This window comes from Periplaneta americana, chromosome 14, assembly GCF_040183065.1.
Source record: "Periplaneta americana isolate PAMFEO1 chromosome 14, P.americana_PAMFEO1_priV1, whole genome shotgun sequence".
In the NCBI taxonomy this organism is placed as follows: Eukaryota; Metazoa; Arthropoda; class Insecta; order Blattodea; family Blattidae; genus Periplaneta; species Periplaneta americana.
The window spans coordinates 148,970,722-148,987,426 of record NC_091130.1 but is presented as its reverse complement, the minus strand read 5'-3'; the positions used below and the strand labels follow the sequence as shown (position 1 = coordinate 148,987,426).

Here is a 16,705-nt window from a genome sequence, read left to right as displayed (position 1 = left end):
CTGAGAGGAAAATACCTTTGGGAAGGCCGAGACGTAGTTGGGAGGATATAAGTGGATTTGAGATGGGATATGATGGTAGGAACTGGATTAACCTTGCTCAGGATAGGGACCGATGGCGGGCTTATGTGAGGGCGGCAATGAACCTCCGGGTTCCTTAAAAGCCATTTGTAAGGCTATAGAAAATTATCGGAAGAATTTAAAGAAGAACATTGGCAGAATGAAAATAAAACACAATCCAGAAGCAAATTCTATAGTCTAAGTCATATGTAAAAAAAAAAAAGAACGTAATGAGCCACATGGCCTATTCCATGAAAAGTGATTGTGATTATGATTATTATTATTATTATTAATCACGATTATGATGACGATTATTTGCATTGTATTTGAACGAGGTAGTTAGAATTTGAAATCTCCGTAAAGAAACTAGCAGTGCAGTAGCCGTTGCGCTTCACCGACTGCTGGCCGAGTGACAACAAAATTAGGATCAATTTGACATGTGACATACAGTAATTATAGCGTACCCTGCAGTGTCAGCCCCTCCGTCTGTTGGTTTCAAGCTGAAGGCATGGTTTCATGTTTAGATAATCAGATATTTCATACAGTGAAGAAGCATTTTTTTTTTCCATTAAGAGGTTTCATAATCATGCCCCACCCTTAACTTCTGTTCCTCTTTCAAATTGAGAGTCCAAGTTTCACAGACATACAGAACAACCGGCAATATAACTGTTTAATAAATTCTAACTTTCAGATTTTTCGAGATGAGACGAGGCTTGAAACATTTGAATATCTTCGGTAGCATTGCTTAATTTGGACATTTTAACGATTCACACTGGGGAAAATCATAATATATGAAAAATTTGCAGATATTATTTATTGAATTTTTTAATAAGTAGAGGCAAATAAAAAGATATAAATTAGTTTTAGTCATAGTAGTAATAGTAGTAGTAGTAGTAGTAGTAGTAGTAGTAGTAGTAGTAGTAGTAGTACTAGTAGTAACATAGTACGATATGGAAATATAATTGTTTGAAAAGGTTGAGAAATTCAAATAGGCCTATGTTGGAGCAACATTAACTGATATAAAGGACACTCGACAGGAAATTAAACGCAGAATAAATATGGGAAATGCCTGATATTATTCGACTGAGAAACTTTTGTCATCCAGTGTGCTCTCAAAAAAGATTAAAGTTAGAATTTATAAAACAGTTATATAAAGGATAGGGAGCGATGGTGGACTTATGTGAGGGCGACAGTGAACTTTCGGGTTCTTTAAAAGTCATCTTTGTAAGTAATAGGCTAGTAGTATTAGCAGTACTGGTGTCTGGTAGTAGTGACAGTATTAGTAGCAATAATAGTAGTATTATTAGCAGTAGCAGGCAGTGATAGTGGTTCCAAAGCATCTTTATCAAACATTTTCAGTTTCTTCTCCAGTGCTTTAAATTCTTGAACCTAATGTACTGTAGAAAAGGAGGATCTTCTGCGGTCCTCTGCAAAAAGAACTAAAGAAGAGGCTAGTGAAGTGCTTTGTATGGAGTGTGCCATTGTATGGTGCAGAAACATGGACGTTACGACGAAGTGAAGAGAAGCGAATAGAAGCATTTGAAATGTGGATATGGAGAAGAATGGAACGTGTGAAATGCACAGACAAAATAAGAAATGAAGCTGTGTCGGAAAGAGTGGGTGATGAAAGATGATGCTGAAACTGATCAGGAAGAGGAAAAGGAATTGGTTGAGACACTGGCTGAGAAGAAACTGCCTACTGAAGGATCCACTGGAAGGAATTTTGAACGGGAGAAAAGTTCGGGGCAAAAGAAGTTATCAGATGATAGACGATATTAAGATACGGATATGGATGATATGAGGAAACAAAAAGGAAGGCAGAAAATAGGAAAGAGTGGAGTACGCTGGGTTTGCAGTGAAAGACCTGCCCCTGGGAAGAACACTGATTGATTGAAATGATATACTGTAGGTAGACGAAGCACATCTTCGTCTGTTTTTCTGCACATTGTTCGACATAAGTAAGAATGCTCGCTTAACCTTTTAATCTCCTTACTACTTACATACTTACTTACTTACTGGCTTTTAAGGAACCCGGAGGTTCATTGCCGCCCTCACATAAGCCCGCCATTGGTCCCTATCCTCAGCAAGATTAATCCAGTCTCTATCATCATATCCCACCTCCCTCAAATCCGTTTTAATATTATCTTCCCATCTACGTCTCGGCCTCCCCAAAGGTTTTTTCCCTCCGACCTTCCAACTAACGCTCTATATGCATTTCTGGACTCGCCCATACGTGCTACATGCCCTGCCCATCTCAAACGTCTGGATTTGATGTTCCTAATTATGTCAGGTGAAGAATACAATGCGTGCAGTTCTGTGTTGTGTAACTTTCTCCATTCCCCTGTAACTTCATCTCTCTTAGCCATAAATATTTTCTTAAGCACCTTATTCTTAAACACCCTTAATCTCTGTTCCTCTCTCAAAGTGAGAGTCCAAGTTTCACAACCATAAAGCACAACCGGTAATATAACTGTTTTATAAATTGTAACTTTCAGATTTTTTGGCAGCAGACTGGATGATAAAAGTTTCTCAGCCGAATAATAACAGGCATTTCCCATATTTATTCTGTGTTTAATTTCCTCCCGAGTATCATTTATATTAAACTCCTTACTACAAGTCTCTTAAACGTTGAATTCTATGAATTTCGTTCCTTTGGTACTGAAATTATCATATCGCATAATTATAAAAAATATCAGATGATTGAAGTCTTGCAAAAAGATGAGGTAGATTCTCCCACGTACGCCAAAGTTTTTTAGTGTCCGTCCCAACCAGTAAGTAGCAGATTCTACAAGGTTTAGCCGATGTTGTGGTTGTAGAAAATAAGCAAAACAAAGACATGCACGACAGATGGAAATCGTTAGAGGATAGAAATCAGTTCTGTATCAGTTACGTGTAACCAGAATTGGATTTTTTCTTAACATACAACTTTGAATTACAAATGTTGCTAGCAGAAATAAAACGCAGGTAAAATGCACAAGTGCAGCATACATGTCTTCCATTTTTTACAGGATGCTACAAGGATCTACATACACCAGTCAGTGCCGATGTTAGTGGTTGTAATTGAGTGGGTTGAAAAATCTTGTGTGGTCACTATACTAGTAAAAACCAATTATTTAATGGAAGCAAAAGAAACTAGAGAGTGTTCGGTCTTGCCTCGGACATACTGTAACATGAATTTTATTCGGAGTAAAACTTAATGTCCCTTATTTGATTTGATGTTAAATATTGTCAGTGGTTGTTCGTAGAATACAGTCAGGAAGAGGGTCAGTAACGTTAAATAAATATTGGCGTCATATTGATGTGTGAATCGTTTCGACTATCAATTGCATTGTTGTCTGGAGACTAGACATCATGGAATGAGGAAGCGATTATGAAATCTATGCTAATAATAAATCTGTAGCCAAAATTTTTCTGGTAATTTTCGATTTTCCAAAAATAATTGGTGTTAACATGTATAATTAATCATCCTGAAACAGAAAATCGCTTTTTTTTAATTTTTGTTTGTATGTCTGTCTGTCTGGACATTTGTTACCTTTTCACGCGATAATGGCTGAACCGATTTATTTGAAAATTGGAATATAAATTAAGTTCGTTGTAACTTAGATTTTAGGCTATATGACATTCAAAATACTATATTTAAAATGAGGGTTATAAGGGGGCTTGAATTAAATAAATCGAAATAATTCCCTTATTATTAATTTTCATGAAAAATGTTATATAACAACCGTTTCTTTAAAAATGATTTCCGATAAGTTTTATTCTATACAAAATTTTGATAGGACTGATATTTAATGAGATAAATGAGTTTTAAAATTAAGATAACAACGCCAACTAAGTCGCTGTAATGAAATAAAAAAATGACTTCGTCTATAAGGGGCCTTGGACAACAACAATCGAAAGCTATTAAACATAGCCTACAGAGAATGTTTCTCTGTTTGTATGAAGTAATATCGGAAGCTAAATTAATCGATTTGTGTAATTAATTATTATTTCACCATTGGAAAGTGTAGTTTCTCTAGATGTACATAATGCTATAATGTTATTACAGTAACTTCTGAGTGAATCGAGGACAGGTAAGATTAAAATAGCTTCTTATGCACAGAAAACTTGATAGGCTGTTCTGTATATTCATTTCCTGTATTTCTTAAAATAATATTTATGAACACATTCATTTTCATTTCGGAGAATTAACGATTGGTGTTAACATGTATAATTATTCATCCTGAGACCGAAAATCGCTATTTTGAAATTTTTGATTGTATATCTCTCTCTCTGTCTGTCTGTCTGTATGTATGTTTGTTACCTTTTCACGCGATAATGGCTGGACGGATTTCGATGAAAATTGGAATATAAATTAAATTCGTTGTAACTTATATTTTAGGCTGTATGGCATTCAAAATACTTTATTTATAAGGAAGATTATAATGGGGCCTGAATTAAATAAACCAAAATACCTCGCTTATTATTGATTTTTGTGAAAAATGTTACATAAAAAAAGTTTATTTAAAAATGATTTCCGATACGTTTCATTTCAAGAAAAATTTTGATGGGACCAAATTGCACCAAAAACGGATGTTCTTTGAACCAAATAATCATATTTTAATTATTTGCATGTAATAAAAATTAAGAAACATGTTAAAGGAATTATCATTGCACTAAATGAGTGGTCTCTGGAGAAAAATAATCTCATTTTAATTATTTAAATACAATTTAAATTAAGTGACATATTAAACGATTTATCATTCTATCAAACACGAATGTTCCCTGGACCAGATGTCCTATTTCAATTATGTAATTACTTTATATTTATTTCTAACAAGTGCAGCGGAGCGCACGGGTACAGCTAGTAGTTAATAAGAAGGCTTCGTTTTGTTAAATATAAATGCGGGGAGTAAAAATACAAATGAAAAGAAATATCAAACTTTAATTTCAAATTCCAAACATTCTTACAATAACAACCATGCTCACAGCAACAGTCACGAACAGGATTGAAAGTTTCACGTAATTATACGGATTCGTTTAATCCCCTGCCATTTTATGTGGTTCTTAAGTTCTTGCGATTCTCCAGTAGTCCATTTATGCTGCATTAATTCGCTCTCTATTTTTCTTTTGTTTATCTTCCACGTTTTACAGCATAATACCTGCAGAAAAGTATATTCTATTATCCATGTGCTAAAAAGGATAAATGTTCATCTTCCCTCTTGCTTAAAACAGTCCCTTGTTCAGACGCTTGTAGCCTATTTCCCTATTTTGACTATGCTGGCATTTTACTGACTGACCTTTCCAGCGACAACAAAACGAAACTTCAACGTGCTCATAATTTGTGTGTACGTTTTGTAAGCAATGTTCGTAAATATGATGATATTACCCCATCCCTGGAAACAATAGGTTGGCTTAAACTAGATAAGAAAAGAAATTTACATTCACTTCTCCTTCTCTTCGAAATCTTGAACTCTTCTATTCCTTCGTACCTGTCGTCTCGCTTCACTTACCTTTCTTCCCACCACAATCTGAACACACGCTCTCGTCATGAAACAATACTAACAATACCATCCCATCGCACCTCCTCATACTCATCCTCTTTCACAATAGCCCTGCCAAGACTCTGGAATTCGTTACCTGCTAGCATCAGAGACTGTCGAAATAAAATTCAATTCAAACGCAAACTTACTAGGCACTTGGTCAGTAATTGAGACTCGTTCAGACATGGTTTATTGTAAATCGTTCTCTTAATCTATCACAAAATATTTCAATATCCGGTAATTTCTTCATTATAGAATTTTGTTATTCTAGGTTTAATTTGTAATTCAGTAAATACAAAAATATTCTTTGTTCTTAACTTCTATGATAAACTGTCTAGCTTTCATTAATCAGGTAATCTTGTCGTACTTTAATTTTTATTGTAATTGCAATTGTAAATGTAATATTAATTGTAATTTTATTCTTCATATTATAGTTGTAATCCCCTGGTAGAGGGGCAGAGAAGGCCTGATGGCCTTATCTCTACCAAGTTAAATAAATAAATACTAAATACTATTAATACTGGTAGACTTTCAACTATGTTTTAAAAGATCGTGTGTTTTATTTATTTTATTCTAGTTTTATCTCATAATGCTTGATTAATTTTTTTATTGAAAAGCCTGTTTGGTTAGTAGAATTATAGTTTGAGTATTTAAGGGAAGTCATCAAGATCCAAAATGAAAAAAAAATTGACATTTTTATTTTCTTCACACATTATGAAAGTATGGTTCATTCTGCTTAATTTGGTGTTTGGTTTATTAAGATAATCGGATATTTACTATTTTAAATATATATTTTTAAAAATATTAGTGTATTTATGTTTTAGAGAAAAAATTTACACTTTACACAAAAAGTATTACCTCAGGAACTAATTGTCTTAGAAGGCTGTGGTTTCGCTTGTTTTGTAGTAAAATTAATTCTTCATAAAGCTTATGTTTCAAGATCTTGCCCATTCTGATTCTTACTAAAAAATGTTTGAGAGAAAGAATTCAGAATACTAATGAATCGTTCAATAACATTGTTTGGTACCGAGTCCCAAAAAATCTTTATTGGTATGTCAGCGTTGGAAATTGGTATACTAGATGCTGTTGTCACATTTAATTAAGGATACACTGCAAAAGTACAAGTATTGAAGAATCTGGATATTTAAATAGGATATAATACCTCGAAAAACAAAGCGAACTTGGACACATTGCGAATACGGAAGGCAGTAACAAACACAACCTAAGAGACAAGCCCCAAGAGAAAGAGGGCAGCATTAGGTGAGCAGAATTGAGAAGAAGATCAGGACTACTAGCTAGGAGGGTTTTATGGAAATGTTTACTTAAAACTACATTTTTCAACACAAATGACTCGTTTTCTCAGAAACTAATAGGCCCTTTTGCATGAAATTTTTACCATACATTTCAGATAATACTGTAATGATGTGGAATTCCTTTGATTGAGTTTGTTGTAGTAGTTTATTAAAAGAAAAAAAAAAGTCTGATTTTTTTTTTATTTTAGAGGTTTATAAAAAATCATATATTTTTTTCTACTGTACATTTTGTCATCAAAACTAATCAGTGCACTCAAAATGAACGCATAAACATCCTGTAAAAATATCACATTTCTATACCTAGTATATTCTGAGATAACGAACCAATAATATAGCTGTTTTAACATTAGTGAGCTAGGGCTTGACGACTGCCCTTAATTCGCATTTTTCTTCTATATAAATCCATTTTAGAACATACTTAAATTAATAATATTTTCTTATTTCTTGATCTCATCTCATAGAATAATACTTCCATTTTTCATCAAGTGCCAGCATTTCTCTTTTACTGAAAATTATTATTAAACCATGTTTGTCATAATTTTAGTCTCTTAACATATGCTGAGTCGCCTCTAAATTGAACTATTGTACTCGTAGTACGTAGTAGAAGTTGATTGGCAGCAAAAAATAGGGACAAAATTATGATCTTTTATTGGTACCTACATCCTTCGTTTTGCATGTTTGATTCCATTTCTTTAGGTAGTACCTATATTCATAAAATATTTTGAATAAAATAGATGGTAAACAACATTCTTGTTTGAGTCCCTTAGTGATCTGTATTCCTGCTTCCAGCATAGGACAATGAATGACCTGATGACAAGTCGGTGTTCCATGGTACCTGAATAACGTCTCACGCTCTATGAGAGTGGTGACCTCTGAGACGACACTTGCCCTTCCCATGACTCTGTTAGTACTTTTATTGATAAAGAATGTCCACTGATAAAGCTGCCAAAGGTCAATATGTGCTTCAAAAGTATATGTCGTCACAAAATATATTAAAATGTACATGAGAGAAAGAATTACAAGCAGTGTTGCCAACTTAGAGACTTTGTCGCTAGTTCTAACGAGTTTTCGAGCTATATTGGCGACAGATTTGGTGTTCTAGTGCATAGTGACAAATATAACATTTTAAGTTCAAAGCAGTGACATTCTATATGATAGATGACACTGAAATCTTTAATTTTAGGTAATTTTATGACAAGTCCAAACAGGCTTGAAAATATTTCGAAGTGAAAATGCAGACCAAATAAAACTTCTAAACACACTAAATCAACTTCTAAAGTCATTCCTAAAAAAACAATTTCAGCAGTCAAAATATAATTATATCAGTGCGTCTTTTGAGCACTACATAGATCCATCACCATGCATTGGTGATGATACTTAAATATGTAAAATATATTTGAGATACTTTTAATTAAACTGACACAGATTTTGCATGTTTCAAGTTGTGTAATCCTATAGCAGTAACTCAAAATATTACAGTACTTATTAAACTTCAGAACATTTTAATACTAAAAATATGTTGCATAACAAACTTCATTTTCTTAGTTGTTACTTTCCTTCTCAGTCGGTTAAACGTCTTCTTTTTCCGTCTTGAACGTCACTGCGAGTAAGGGAGAAGGAATCACTGAATCACACACTAGACATCTCACAAGTTCGAGCCTCCCTGGTCATACGATTATCATGGCGTAAGGCCACTGCAGAGATATTACAGGACAATAACAATACAATGGACAAGCATCCAGTCCCGTAGGCGGGAGATAAATTTCTTCCATTATCCACACCGGGAATCGAACATCGTTTTGTCGGGAAACACATGCGCTATCCACATAGCCACAATGGTAGATCATTCCGTTACTTACTGAGTAAAAATAAACTCAACCATACAAGCAATAATCACCCCCAACAATGAGGATTTGCTTATCTTCTCTGACAGCGAATAGATATGTACAGACCACAAAATCATACATCATACAGGTACTTATTTGTATTTTATTTCCTTTAGCGACATTTTTAGCAACATTCGTACGTTTCTTAGCGATTTTCTAACGACTTTAAGGTGTCGGAATAGCGACTTATCCAATTCATTTGTTGGCAGCACTGACTACAAGGCTGTTCAACATTCTTTTGCAATAATTCGATCAAAGCGATCTTGTATTCGTTGAGTGGCTAGGCCGTAGTTTGAAACCCTGGTGAGTCAAAGTGCAAATTGTGGTGAACAAAAGTGATGTTGGAAAAGCTTTCTCGGACACTCCATGTTAATATATTATACTGTACATTTTCCGTAAAATATCAACAATAATACTATTATTGATAGTCTCGGTTTTTTTTTTACCGGTATCTCACGACTTTCGACAAACCAAGGTGTAGAGATTCAATTAATTATTCTAATTGTATTTATTTATATATTTAATCCCACGAACATCTAGAGTGATGCTATAGGCAGCTATAAACTATAATAACAAATTCAGTTCAATTTAGGGCATTTCAAAACCTAAGTGATTTTTAGCCTCATTCAAGATATATCGCATTCGTCTCTGTTCTCTGCATCTTCTTGTCGTCCTCCCAGTGTAGAAAGATTACCATATGCTTGGTCCTACCAACGGAGACGAGGTCTACCAAGAGGTCTGTACATCTTGGAGAATAGTCGAAAGCTTTTCGTAGAAGAGAGTCTTCATCTCGCCGTAGGACGTGTCCAAGCCAACGTAGTCTTCGACTTTTTATTAAGGCTATTATGTCCGGATCCCTTAATTCCTTGTTCTTCAAAATTCTCCATGTGTTATTTTCTTGAATGGGACCAAAAATCTTCCTCGAGATTTTGTTCTCAAAAGTAAAATAATAACAATGATAAAAAATACAGAATGCTAAAATAGAACTAATACTACTCGTAGTGGAGTCAGAAAGTACCGGAACTTCGGGTGGCAACGCCGTGCTCTATAGGCAACTTCTCTGCCTTGTCCGTGTGGTATGTGACCTACTCTCCAGTCGTATGGATTCAGTATGGCTGCGCATGAGAATGGGGAAGACTAACGTACGTAGCTGGAAACCAATCGAAATACAGTACAGCTCTCAGCTTCGTTTAGTGAAGACGTGTAATACAGTGCAGCTTTCCGCTTCGTTTAGTGAAGACATGTAGGTATATGTGGTAAAATGAGTTTGAAAGAGCAGAGAGGTAACGTTAAACTCGGTAAACTGAGACTTTGGCACTTATGCAGCAAGCGTATGGAGAAGAAGCAATGTCTCGGACCCGAGTGTATGAGTGGCACAAGCGCTTCACAAGTGGCCGTCTTTCAACGGATGATGATCCACGTTAAGGAAGACCCAGATCGGCAAGAACGGAAGAAATGATAGCTCGAGTTGCACAAGAAATCAGACGAGACCGCAGACAGTCAATAGATGATGTGGCTACTTTGTTAGGCATTTCGCATGGTTCTGGGCAGTCCATTCTCCACAATGATTTGAAAACGCAACGTGTGTGAGCACATTGTTCCAAGAAGCCCAACAGATGAGCAGCGGGAAGAACGGCAACTGGTTAGTGGAGACCTGATTCACAGGATGGGCCAGGATCCAACTCTCTTGCATAGTGATCACAGTGACGAGACATGGTGTTTACTTTACGGTCCGCACTCTTCAACGTGGAAATCTCCCGGTTCACCACGGCAAAAGAGATTCCGTGCCGACCGATCAAAGGGGAAAGTAATGCTTGAAGTGTTCTTCGATATCCAGGGTCTCGTACATTTCGAGTTTATTCCTGAAGGTCGAACTGTCAGTAAGGAGGCGTATGTTGCAAATTCTTCGTCGGCGTCTTTGTGATGCAGTTCGACGAAAAGACCCAACTTTTGGCAAGAACAAAATTGGGTTCTCCATCATGACAGTGCCCCAGCACATCGGTCACTCTTGGTGAGCGAATTCCTCGCACAACACAAAAAACCTGTCCTTCCACAGCCTCCATATTCTCCGGATCTTGCTCCAGCCGATTTCTACTTATTTCCAAAAGTCAAATTCCTACTCACTGGACGGCGGTTTGTGTCAGCCGAAGAGGTGAAAATTCATGCGACAAGCGCTCTGCGGGAAGTGATCAAAGATGGGCTGCAGGAATGTCTCGAGAAGTGATACGAACGCTGGAAGAAGTGTGTCACTGCCCGGGGGGGGGGGGGCTACTTTGAAAGCGGTGTTGTGTAAATGATTTTGTGCGAGATCGTGAGTATTTGCTTGGTTTCCGCACAGAACCAATCCGCGGAAAGTCTAAAATTCCACATTCAGTATTCCCAACCGAATACACATAACAATTTCCCTCTTCTTACCGCTTAAGTGACATTGATTTTACTGCTTTAGGCTTTTAACATATTATTTTTAGAGACGTTCAATATAATAATAATTATAAATTGGAAACTTACCACTGCAATTTCACCTAAATTGCACTGTTAATTATTGTTTTTAAATATTTGCAAAAATTAAGTAAACTCTACAACTCCACTTTGTGATGCATGTAACATTAAGGAAGCCGTTTGTTTTAAGTTCGCATTTATGGACTGGGGGAAAAAAAAAAGACAGACGTATATCACTGCCTGTTGGAGTATAGTAAACACAGAAAACATTTTAAAGCAACAATGTTGAAGATAGATATTTTTGTTTTGCAAATTTGCCGTCATTGAACAGAAACCAAGATGGAGATTTCATTGCAACTAATTAGAAATTCCTCTTGCAGGTATGTAATAAACGATCTTCGCACAAAATAATGTACGATACACGAGCGGTATGTTTTCTTTCAATTCTCGGAAATTAAAAAAGCTCAACTACGTTTCGCTTTTTCAAACTTTTCCTCGAACATGAAAACTTCAACATACCGCTCTTGTAACGCATATTACTAATCTGCCATCTGCAACAAAGTTTCGCACTGAGTCTATACGCCTGCAGAGTAGGTCACATACCACGGGGACAAGACAGAGAAGTTGCCTATAGAGCATGGCGTTGCCATTCGAAGTTCCGGTACTTTCTGACTCTACTAATATACTCTACTACTGACTCTACGGTATACCTAACATAAAATTAACAGTACACACTGTTGAAAAATACTCAGGTCTACAGAAAAGTCGAAAAATTCCTTAATATCATAAAAGGGATTTTTTTATTAGCCAACGTTTTATTCTTAACCCTTTCAGGCCTCACGTACATTGTACTGTACATTGTTTCTTTCTTTTTTTTTTGGAATGTCTTCGATACTTTTATATATTTTGAAAAATTCAATGTGATAGTAATAGAGAATATTATTTTTGAAACAGGTAGTTAATTTTATATAATATTGCTACTTGTTACTCTGTAATTTGCCAATTACAGCTACATTTTACATTTTTGGCTATGATATCTATAATTAACTATTTTTCATTTATTTTATTTCGTATTTTTCATTTATATCTATATCTGTGTCATTTTTTTAGCTAGTATCTATTTGTCTGATCTTTTTTTCCCCTTTTCTCATTTTCCATTTTAATTTGTATTTACACTTGTATCTGTTTCGTCTCTTTTTTTCGTGTTATATGCAATTCTATGTTTTTTTAATGAATATCTGTACTGTCTATTGTAATTGGGGCTTCGCCCTGTTATAGACATAAATAAATAAATAAATAAATAAATAAATAAATAAATAAATAAATAAATAAATATTGAATTAAAATAAAATTTAAAGTTTTGGGGCTCCGGGGTCAAAATTGCCCCCAAATTTTTATTTTCAGTGAAGACTTGTTTTGTGTTTTTTGTATTCCACGAATGATTTTTTTTTTTTTTCAATTTTTTAAAAATATATATATTGCTGACTGAAGGGGTTACGATGGGTTTAAATATGTTAAAATGTGCAGTACAACATGTGTCTGTTGCGATAATTTATTGAACATAGCAACAGCAACCGAACTAGAACAATTCCTTCATATCCTCAGTCTAACATCTGGTTAAGGAAGATAATAATTAGGCCTATATCGTAACATATAAATAAATCCTACACTTCAACTATTAAAGATCTAAATGTCCCACACTAAATCCCGAATTTCAGCCGTTTTCTTTTCATTTTTATGTTACAATTAGGTAAGAAAGCGATAGCCTACTCTCGTATATTAAAAATAATATCAAACAAGCCGAAATAGCTCAGCCGGGAGATCTAAAGGTCCCTGGTTTAATCCCGGGTTTCGGCAGCCGTCCTTTTTCACTTTTATGTTATGACAGATTAAGAAAGCGATATTGTCGTATGTTAACAGCAACATCCACCGAGCCGAAATAGCTCAGTCGAGAGAGCGTTAGACTGAAGATCTAAAGGTCCCTGGTTCAATCCCGGGTTTCGGCAATCATTTGTTTTCACTTTTATGATATGACAGATTAAGAAAGCGATATTCTCATATGTTAACAAAAATATCCACCGAGCCGAAATAGCTCAGTTGGGAGAGCATTAAACTGAAAATCTAAAGGTCTCTGGCTCAATCCCGGGTTTCGGCAGTCCTTCTTTTTCACTTTTATGTTATGACAGATTAACAAAGCGATATTCTCGTATGTTAACAACACTCTACACGGAGCCGAAATAGCTCAGTTGGGAGAGCGTTAGACTGAAGATCTAAAGGTCCCTGGTTCAATCCCGGGTTTCGGCAATCGTTCGTTTTCACTTTTATGATATGAGAGATTAAGAAAGCGATATTCTCATATGTTAAGAGCAATGTTCACCGTGCCGAAATAGCTCAGTTGGGAGAGCGTTAGACTGAAGATCTAAAGGTCCCTGGTTCAATCTCGGGTTTCGGCAGTTCTTCTTTTTCACTTTTATGTTATGACAGATTAAGAAAGCGATATTCTCATATGTTAACAAAAATATCCACCGAGCCGAAATAGCTCAGTTGGGAGAGCATTAAACTGAAAATCTAAAGGTCCCTGGCTCAATCCCGGGTTTCGGCAGTCATTCTTTTTCACTTTTATGTTATGACAGATTAACAAAGCGATATTCTCGTATGTTAACAACACTCTACACGCAGCCGAAATAGCTCAGTTGGGAGAGCGTTAGACTGAAGATCTAAAGGTCCCTGGTTCAATCCCGGGTTTCGGCAATCGTTCGTTTTCACTTTTATGATATGAGAGATAAAGAAAGCGATATTCTCATATGTTAAGAGCAATGTTCACCGTGCTGAAATAGCTCAGTTGGGAGAGCGTTAGACTGAATATCTAAAGGTCCCTGGTTCAATCCCGGGTTTCGGCAGTTCTTCTTTTTCACTTTTATGTTATGACAGATTAAGAAAGCGATATTCTCATATGTTAACAAAAATATCCACCGAGCCGAAATAGCTCAGTTGGGAGAGCATTAAACTGAAAATCTAAAGGTCCCTGGCTCAATCCCGGGTTTCGGCAGTCCTTCTTTTTCACTTTTATGTTATGACAGATTAACAAAGCGATATTCTCGTATGTTAACAACATTCTACACGGAGCCGAAATAGCTCAGTTGGGAGAGCGTTAGATTGAAGATCTAAAGGTCCCTGGTTCAATCCCGGCTTTCGGCAATCGTTCGTTTTCAATTTTATGATGTGAGAGATTAAGAAAGCGATATTCTCATATGTTAAGAGCAATGCTCACCGCGCCGAAATAGCTCAGTTGGGAGAGCGTTAGACTGAAGATGTAAAGGTCCCTGGTTCAATCCCTGGTTTCGGCACTCCCTTTTTCACTTTTATGTTATGACAGATTAAGAAAGCGATATTCTCATATGTTAACAGCAACTTCCACCGAGCCGAAATAGCTCAGTTGGGAGAGCGTTAGACTGCAGCTGTAGAGGTCCCTGGTTCAATCCCGGGTTTGGTTAGTCCTTCTTTTTCACTTTTATGTTATGACAGATTAACAAAGCGATATTCTCGTATGTTAACAGCAGTGTCCACCGAGCAGTGTGATGCCTGCAAGAAATTGTTTGAAGAGATGTTGAAACGTACCAACTTTATACATACAGTACTGTAGGTCGAGAAAGAATAAAATTGCTTATGTCTACTTGAGTCAGATTTCGATTTGTAGATTATATTTCCACATTCCATAATTTCCAATAGACTTTTTCTTCATTTCTTGATATATGATCAACAAGTCTTGAAGTATTTCATTCAACTTCCTTGGATTGGAATATTTAAATTCTGTCATATTAAAAACCGCCCATTAAACTGCACAACTACACTACAACCGTTAGCACGTAATGAAACTGCTTGCGGATATACTGTGAGTTGTTTAAATGTGAACAGAGTATACCATGCTAATGCATTATAGCCTGCGTGATCTATATGCATGGCTGCACTGAACCTGAAAACAGTGTTTTGATACGAACTTGTTAGCCCTAGTATTCACCTTCATAAAATGTGATCTCTGCGCCACAAGGCCCGTTGCTCTTTTCAGTCGTTAATATGGCGACTTAACGTAGCTACTTCATTATTTTCCTCATATATTATTCCAAAATAGTCGACCCTACTAGGATTCGAACCTAGAATCTTCTGATCCGAAGTCAGATGCGTTATCCATTGCGCCACAGGGCCCGTATAACTGAATGTTTCTGAGCTGCTACCACATGTTATACCACGTTACTTGGGCCAGACGGAGTGGAATTAAGGAACCTGGATTTTTAAATTTGTATGAGAAATATTTTGAGATCTTTTACACAGAATTTAAAGTTACGTAATTAATAATTATCTCCCTCTCAAATAAGCCAAAGCTTGTGCTCGTGAGTGTTCTTGTTGTTGGAAGCATCAATTTTTTTACGAGGCGCATCCAGAAAGTAAGTTTCCCTATTTAAAAAAAAAGAGAACACACACTTTCAGGAAAACATTTATTGGCAACAGGTACAGCAATGTTTCAGCTATTTTTCAACACAGCCACATTCAGAATTGAGACACTTGTCGTATTGTGGGATCAACTTTTGTATCCCTCTGTCGTAGAACTCTGCCGCCTGGGAATAGAACCGCGTGTGACAGACATCTTCAGCACTTCGTCGTTGCTAAAACGTCCACGAGAGAGAGAGAGAGTGTGTGTGTGTGTGTGTGTGTTTGTGCATTAAAGAACTTTATCACCGACCGAACCTCGCAGGCGGCGGGAGAAGGAATAAGAGCTTCCATTTCGGACCACTGCTGCCACGCTACTGGCACCAGGCGGGACCTGTCCGGCTGGCATATGATTGATACGTCATAGATCTGTTATGCATGCGCAATTGACACGGCTAATTACGTTTACTTTCACGGGGAAAAAAATCTGGAAACTTACTTTCTGGATGCTCCTCATATTTCATTTCATTTATTATATTTCATATATGTTACATTAGCAATGAAGCTTTAAGATGTGGAACAAGTCAATGGGTGGAATGCATAAAGTTGTAGTATTACCTTTTGCTTTGACTGTAGAAGATACTTGAAGTAGAAGTAAATACTTTGTTTTGTATGCATAAACCTTATACTCTACTAAGAAGTATGTACTACACGGCGGTAGTATAACCTATCAAGAGTATTCGATTATATCGATTATCGACAGTACTTCGGGCTTATCCGCTAAGATTCGTTAGTTTTCGCCTTCTATGTATTTATGTTAATTTCTTGGTGGGAAAATTGATTGATGTCCTCAAAATCTGGTTAGTTTAACAAGAAAAGGGACAATTACGACGGAGTGGGAAGTGTGGAAGAGAGAGAATGAGAAAAACTGCTGTTTGTTAATCTATTAAAAGAATACCCAGCATTATTAAACAAGGCGCAAAGTCCTGCCGCAAGAAGTGATGAAGAAAAAGCCATCCAAGCTAAAAAAAGTTAAGTCTGAAGTTTACAGCAAGAAAAAAAA

At 36.2% G+C, this 16,705-nt stretch overlaps 12 non-coding genes across 12 annotated transcripts; 11 read left to right on the top strand and 1 right to left on the bottom strand.

Annotated features, from left to right (window-relative positions):
• The first annotated feature begins 13,150 nt into the window (after nucleotides 1-13,150).
• TRNAF-GAA (transfer RNA phenylalanine (anticodon GAA)) lies at nucleotides 13,151-13,223 on the top strand. The gene has a single exon. It is a non-coding gene; the product is annotated as a tRNA-Phe (tRNA).
• Nucleotides 13,224-13,299: 76 nt separating this feature from the next.
• Nucleotides 13,300-13,372, top strand: TRNAF-GAA (transfer RNA phenylalanine (anticodon GAA)). The gene has a single exon. It is a non-coding gene; the product is annotated as a tRNA-Phe (tRNA).
• A 76-nt stretch (nucleotides 13,373-13,448) lies between these two features.
• Nucleotides 13,449-13,521, top strand: TRNAF-GAA (transfer RNA phenylalanine (anticodon GAA)). The gene has a single exon. It is a non-coding gene; the product is annotated as a tRNA-Phe (tRNA).
• A 76-nt stretch (nucleotides 13,522-13,597) lies between these two features.
• On the top strand, nucleotides 13,598-13,670 carry TRNAF-GAA (transfer RNA phenylalanine (anticodon GAA)). The gene has a single exon. It is a non-coding gene; the product is annotated as a tRNA-Phe (tRNA).
• Nucleotides 13,671-13,746: 76 nt separating this feature from the next.
• On the top strand, nucleotides 13,747-13,819 carry TRNAF-GAA (transfer RNA phenylalanine (anticodon GAA)). The gene has a single exon. It is a non-coding gene; the product is annotated as a tRNA-Phe (tRNA).
• Nucleotides 13,820-13,895: 76 nt separating this feature from the next.
• Nucleotides 13,896-13,968, top strand: TRNAF-GAA (transfer RNA phenylalanine (anticodon GAA)). The gene has a single exon. It is a non-coding gene; the product is annotated as a tRNA-Phe (tRNA).
• Nucleotides 13,969-14,044: 76 nt separating this feature from the next.
• Nucleotides 14,045-14,117, top strand: TRNAF-GAA (transfer RNA phenylalanine (anticodon GAA)). Its single transcript has one exon. It is a non-coding gene; the product is annotated as a tRNA-Phe (tRNA).
• Nucleotides 14,118-14,193: 76 nt separating this feature from the next.
• On the top strand, nucleotides 14,194-14,266 carry TRNAF-GAA (transfer RNA phenylalanine (anticodon GAA)). The gene has a single exon. It is a non-coding gene; the product is annotated as a tRNA-Phe (tRNA).
• Nucleotides 14,267-14,342: 76 nt separating this feature from the next.
• On the top strand, nucleotides 14,343-14,415 carry TRNAF-GAA (transfer RNA phenylalanine (anticodon GAA)). Its single transcript has one exon. It is a non-coding gene; the product is annotated as a tRNA-Phe (tRNA).
• Nucleotides 14,416-14,491: 76 nt separating this feature from the next.
• TRNAF-GAA (transfer RNA phenylalanine (anticodon GAA)) lies at nucleotides 14,492-14,564 on the top strand. Its single transcript has one exon. It is a non-coding gene; the product is annotated as a tRNA-Phe (tRNA).
• Nucleotides 14,565-14,637: 73 nt separating this feature from the next.
• TRNAC-GCA (transfer RNA cysteine (anticodon GCA)) lies at nucleotides 14,638-14,711 on the top strand. Its single transcript has one exon. It is a non-coding gene; the product is annotated as a tRNA-Cys (tRNA).
• A 636-nt stretch (nucleotides 14,712-15,347) lies between these two features.
• Nucleotides 15,348-15,420, bottom strand: TRNAR-UCG (transfer RNA arginine (anticodon UCG)). The gene has a single exon. It is a non-coding gene; the product is annotated as a tRNA-Arg (tRNA).
• Between the last annotated feature and the right edge of the window lie 1,285 nt (nucleotides 15,421-16,705).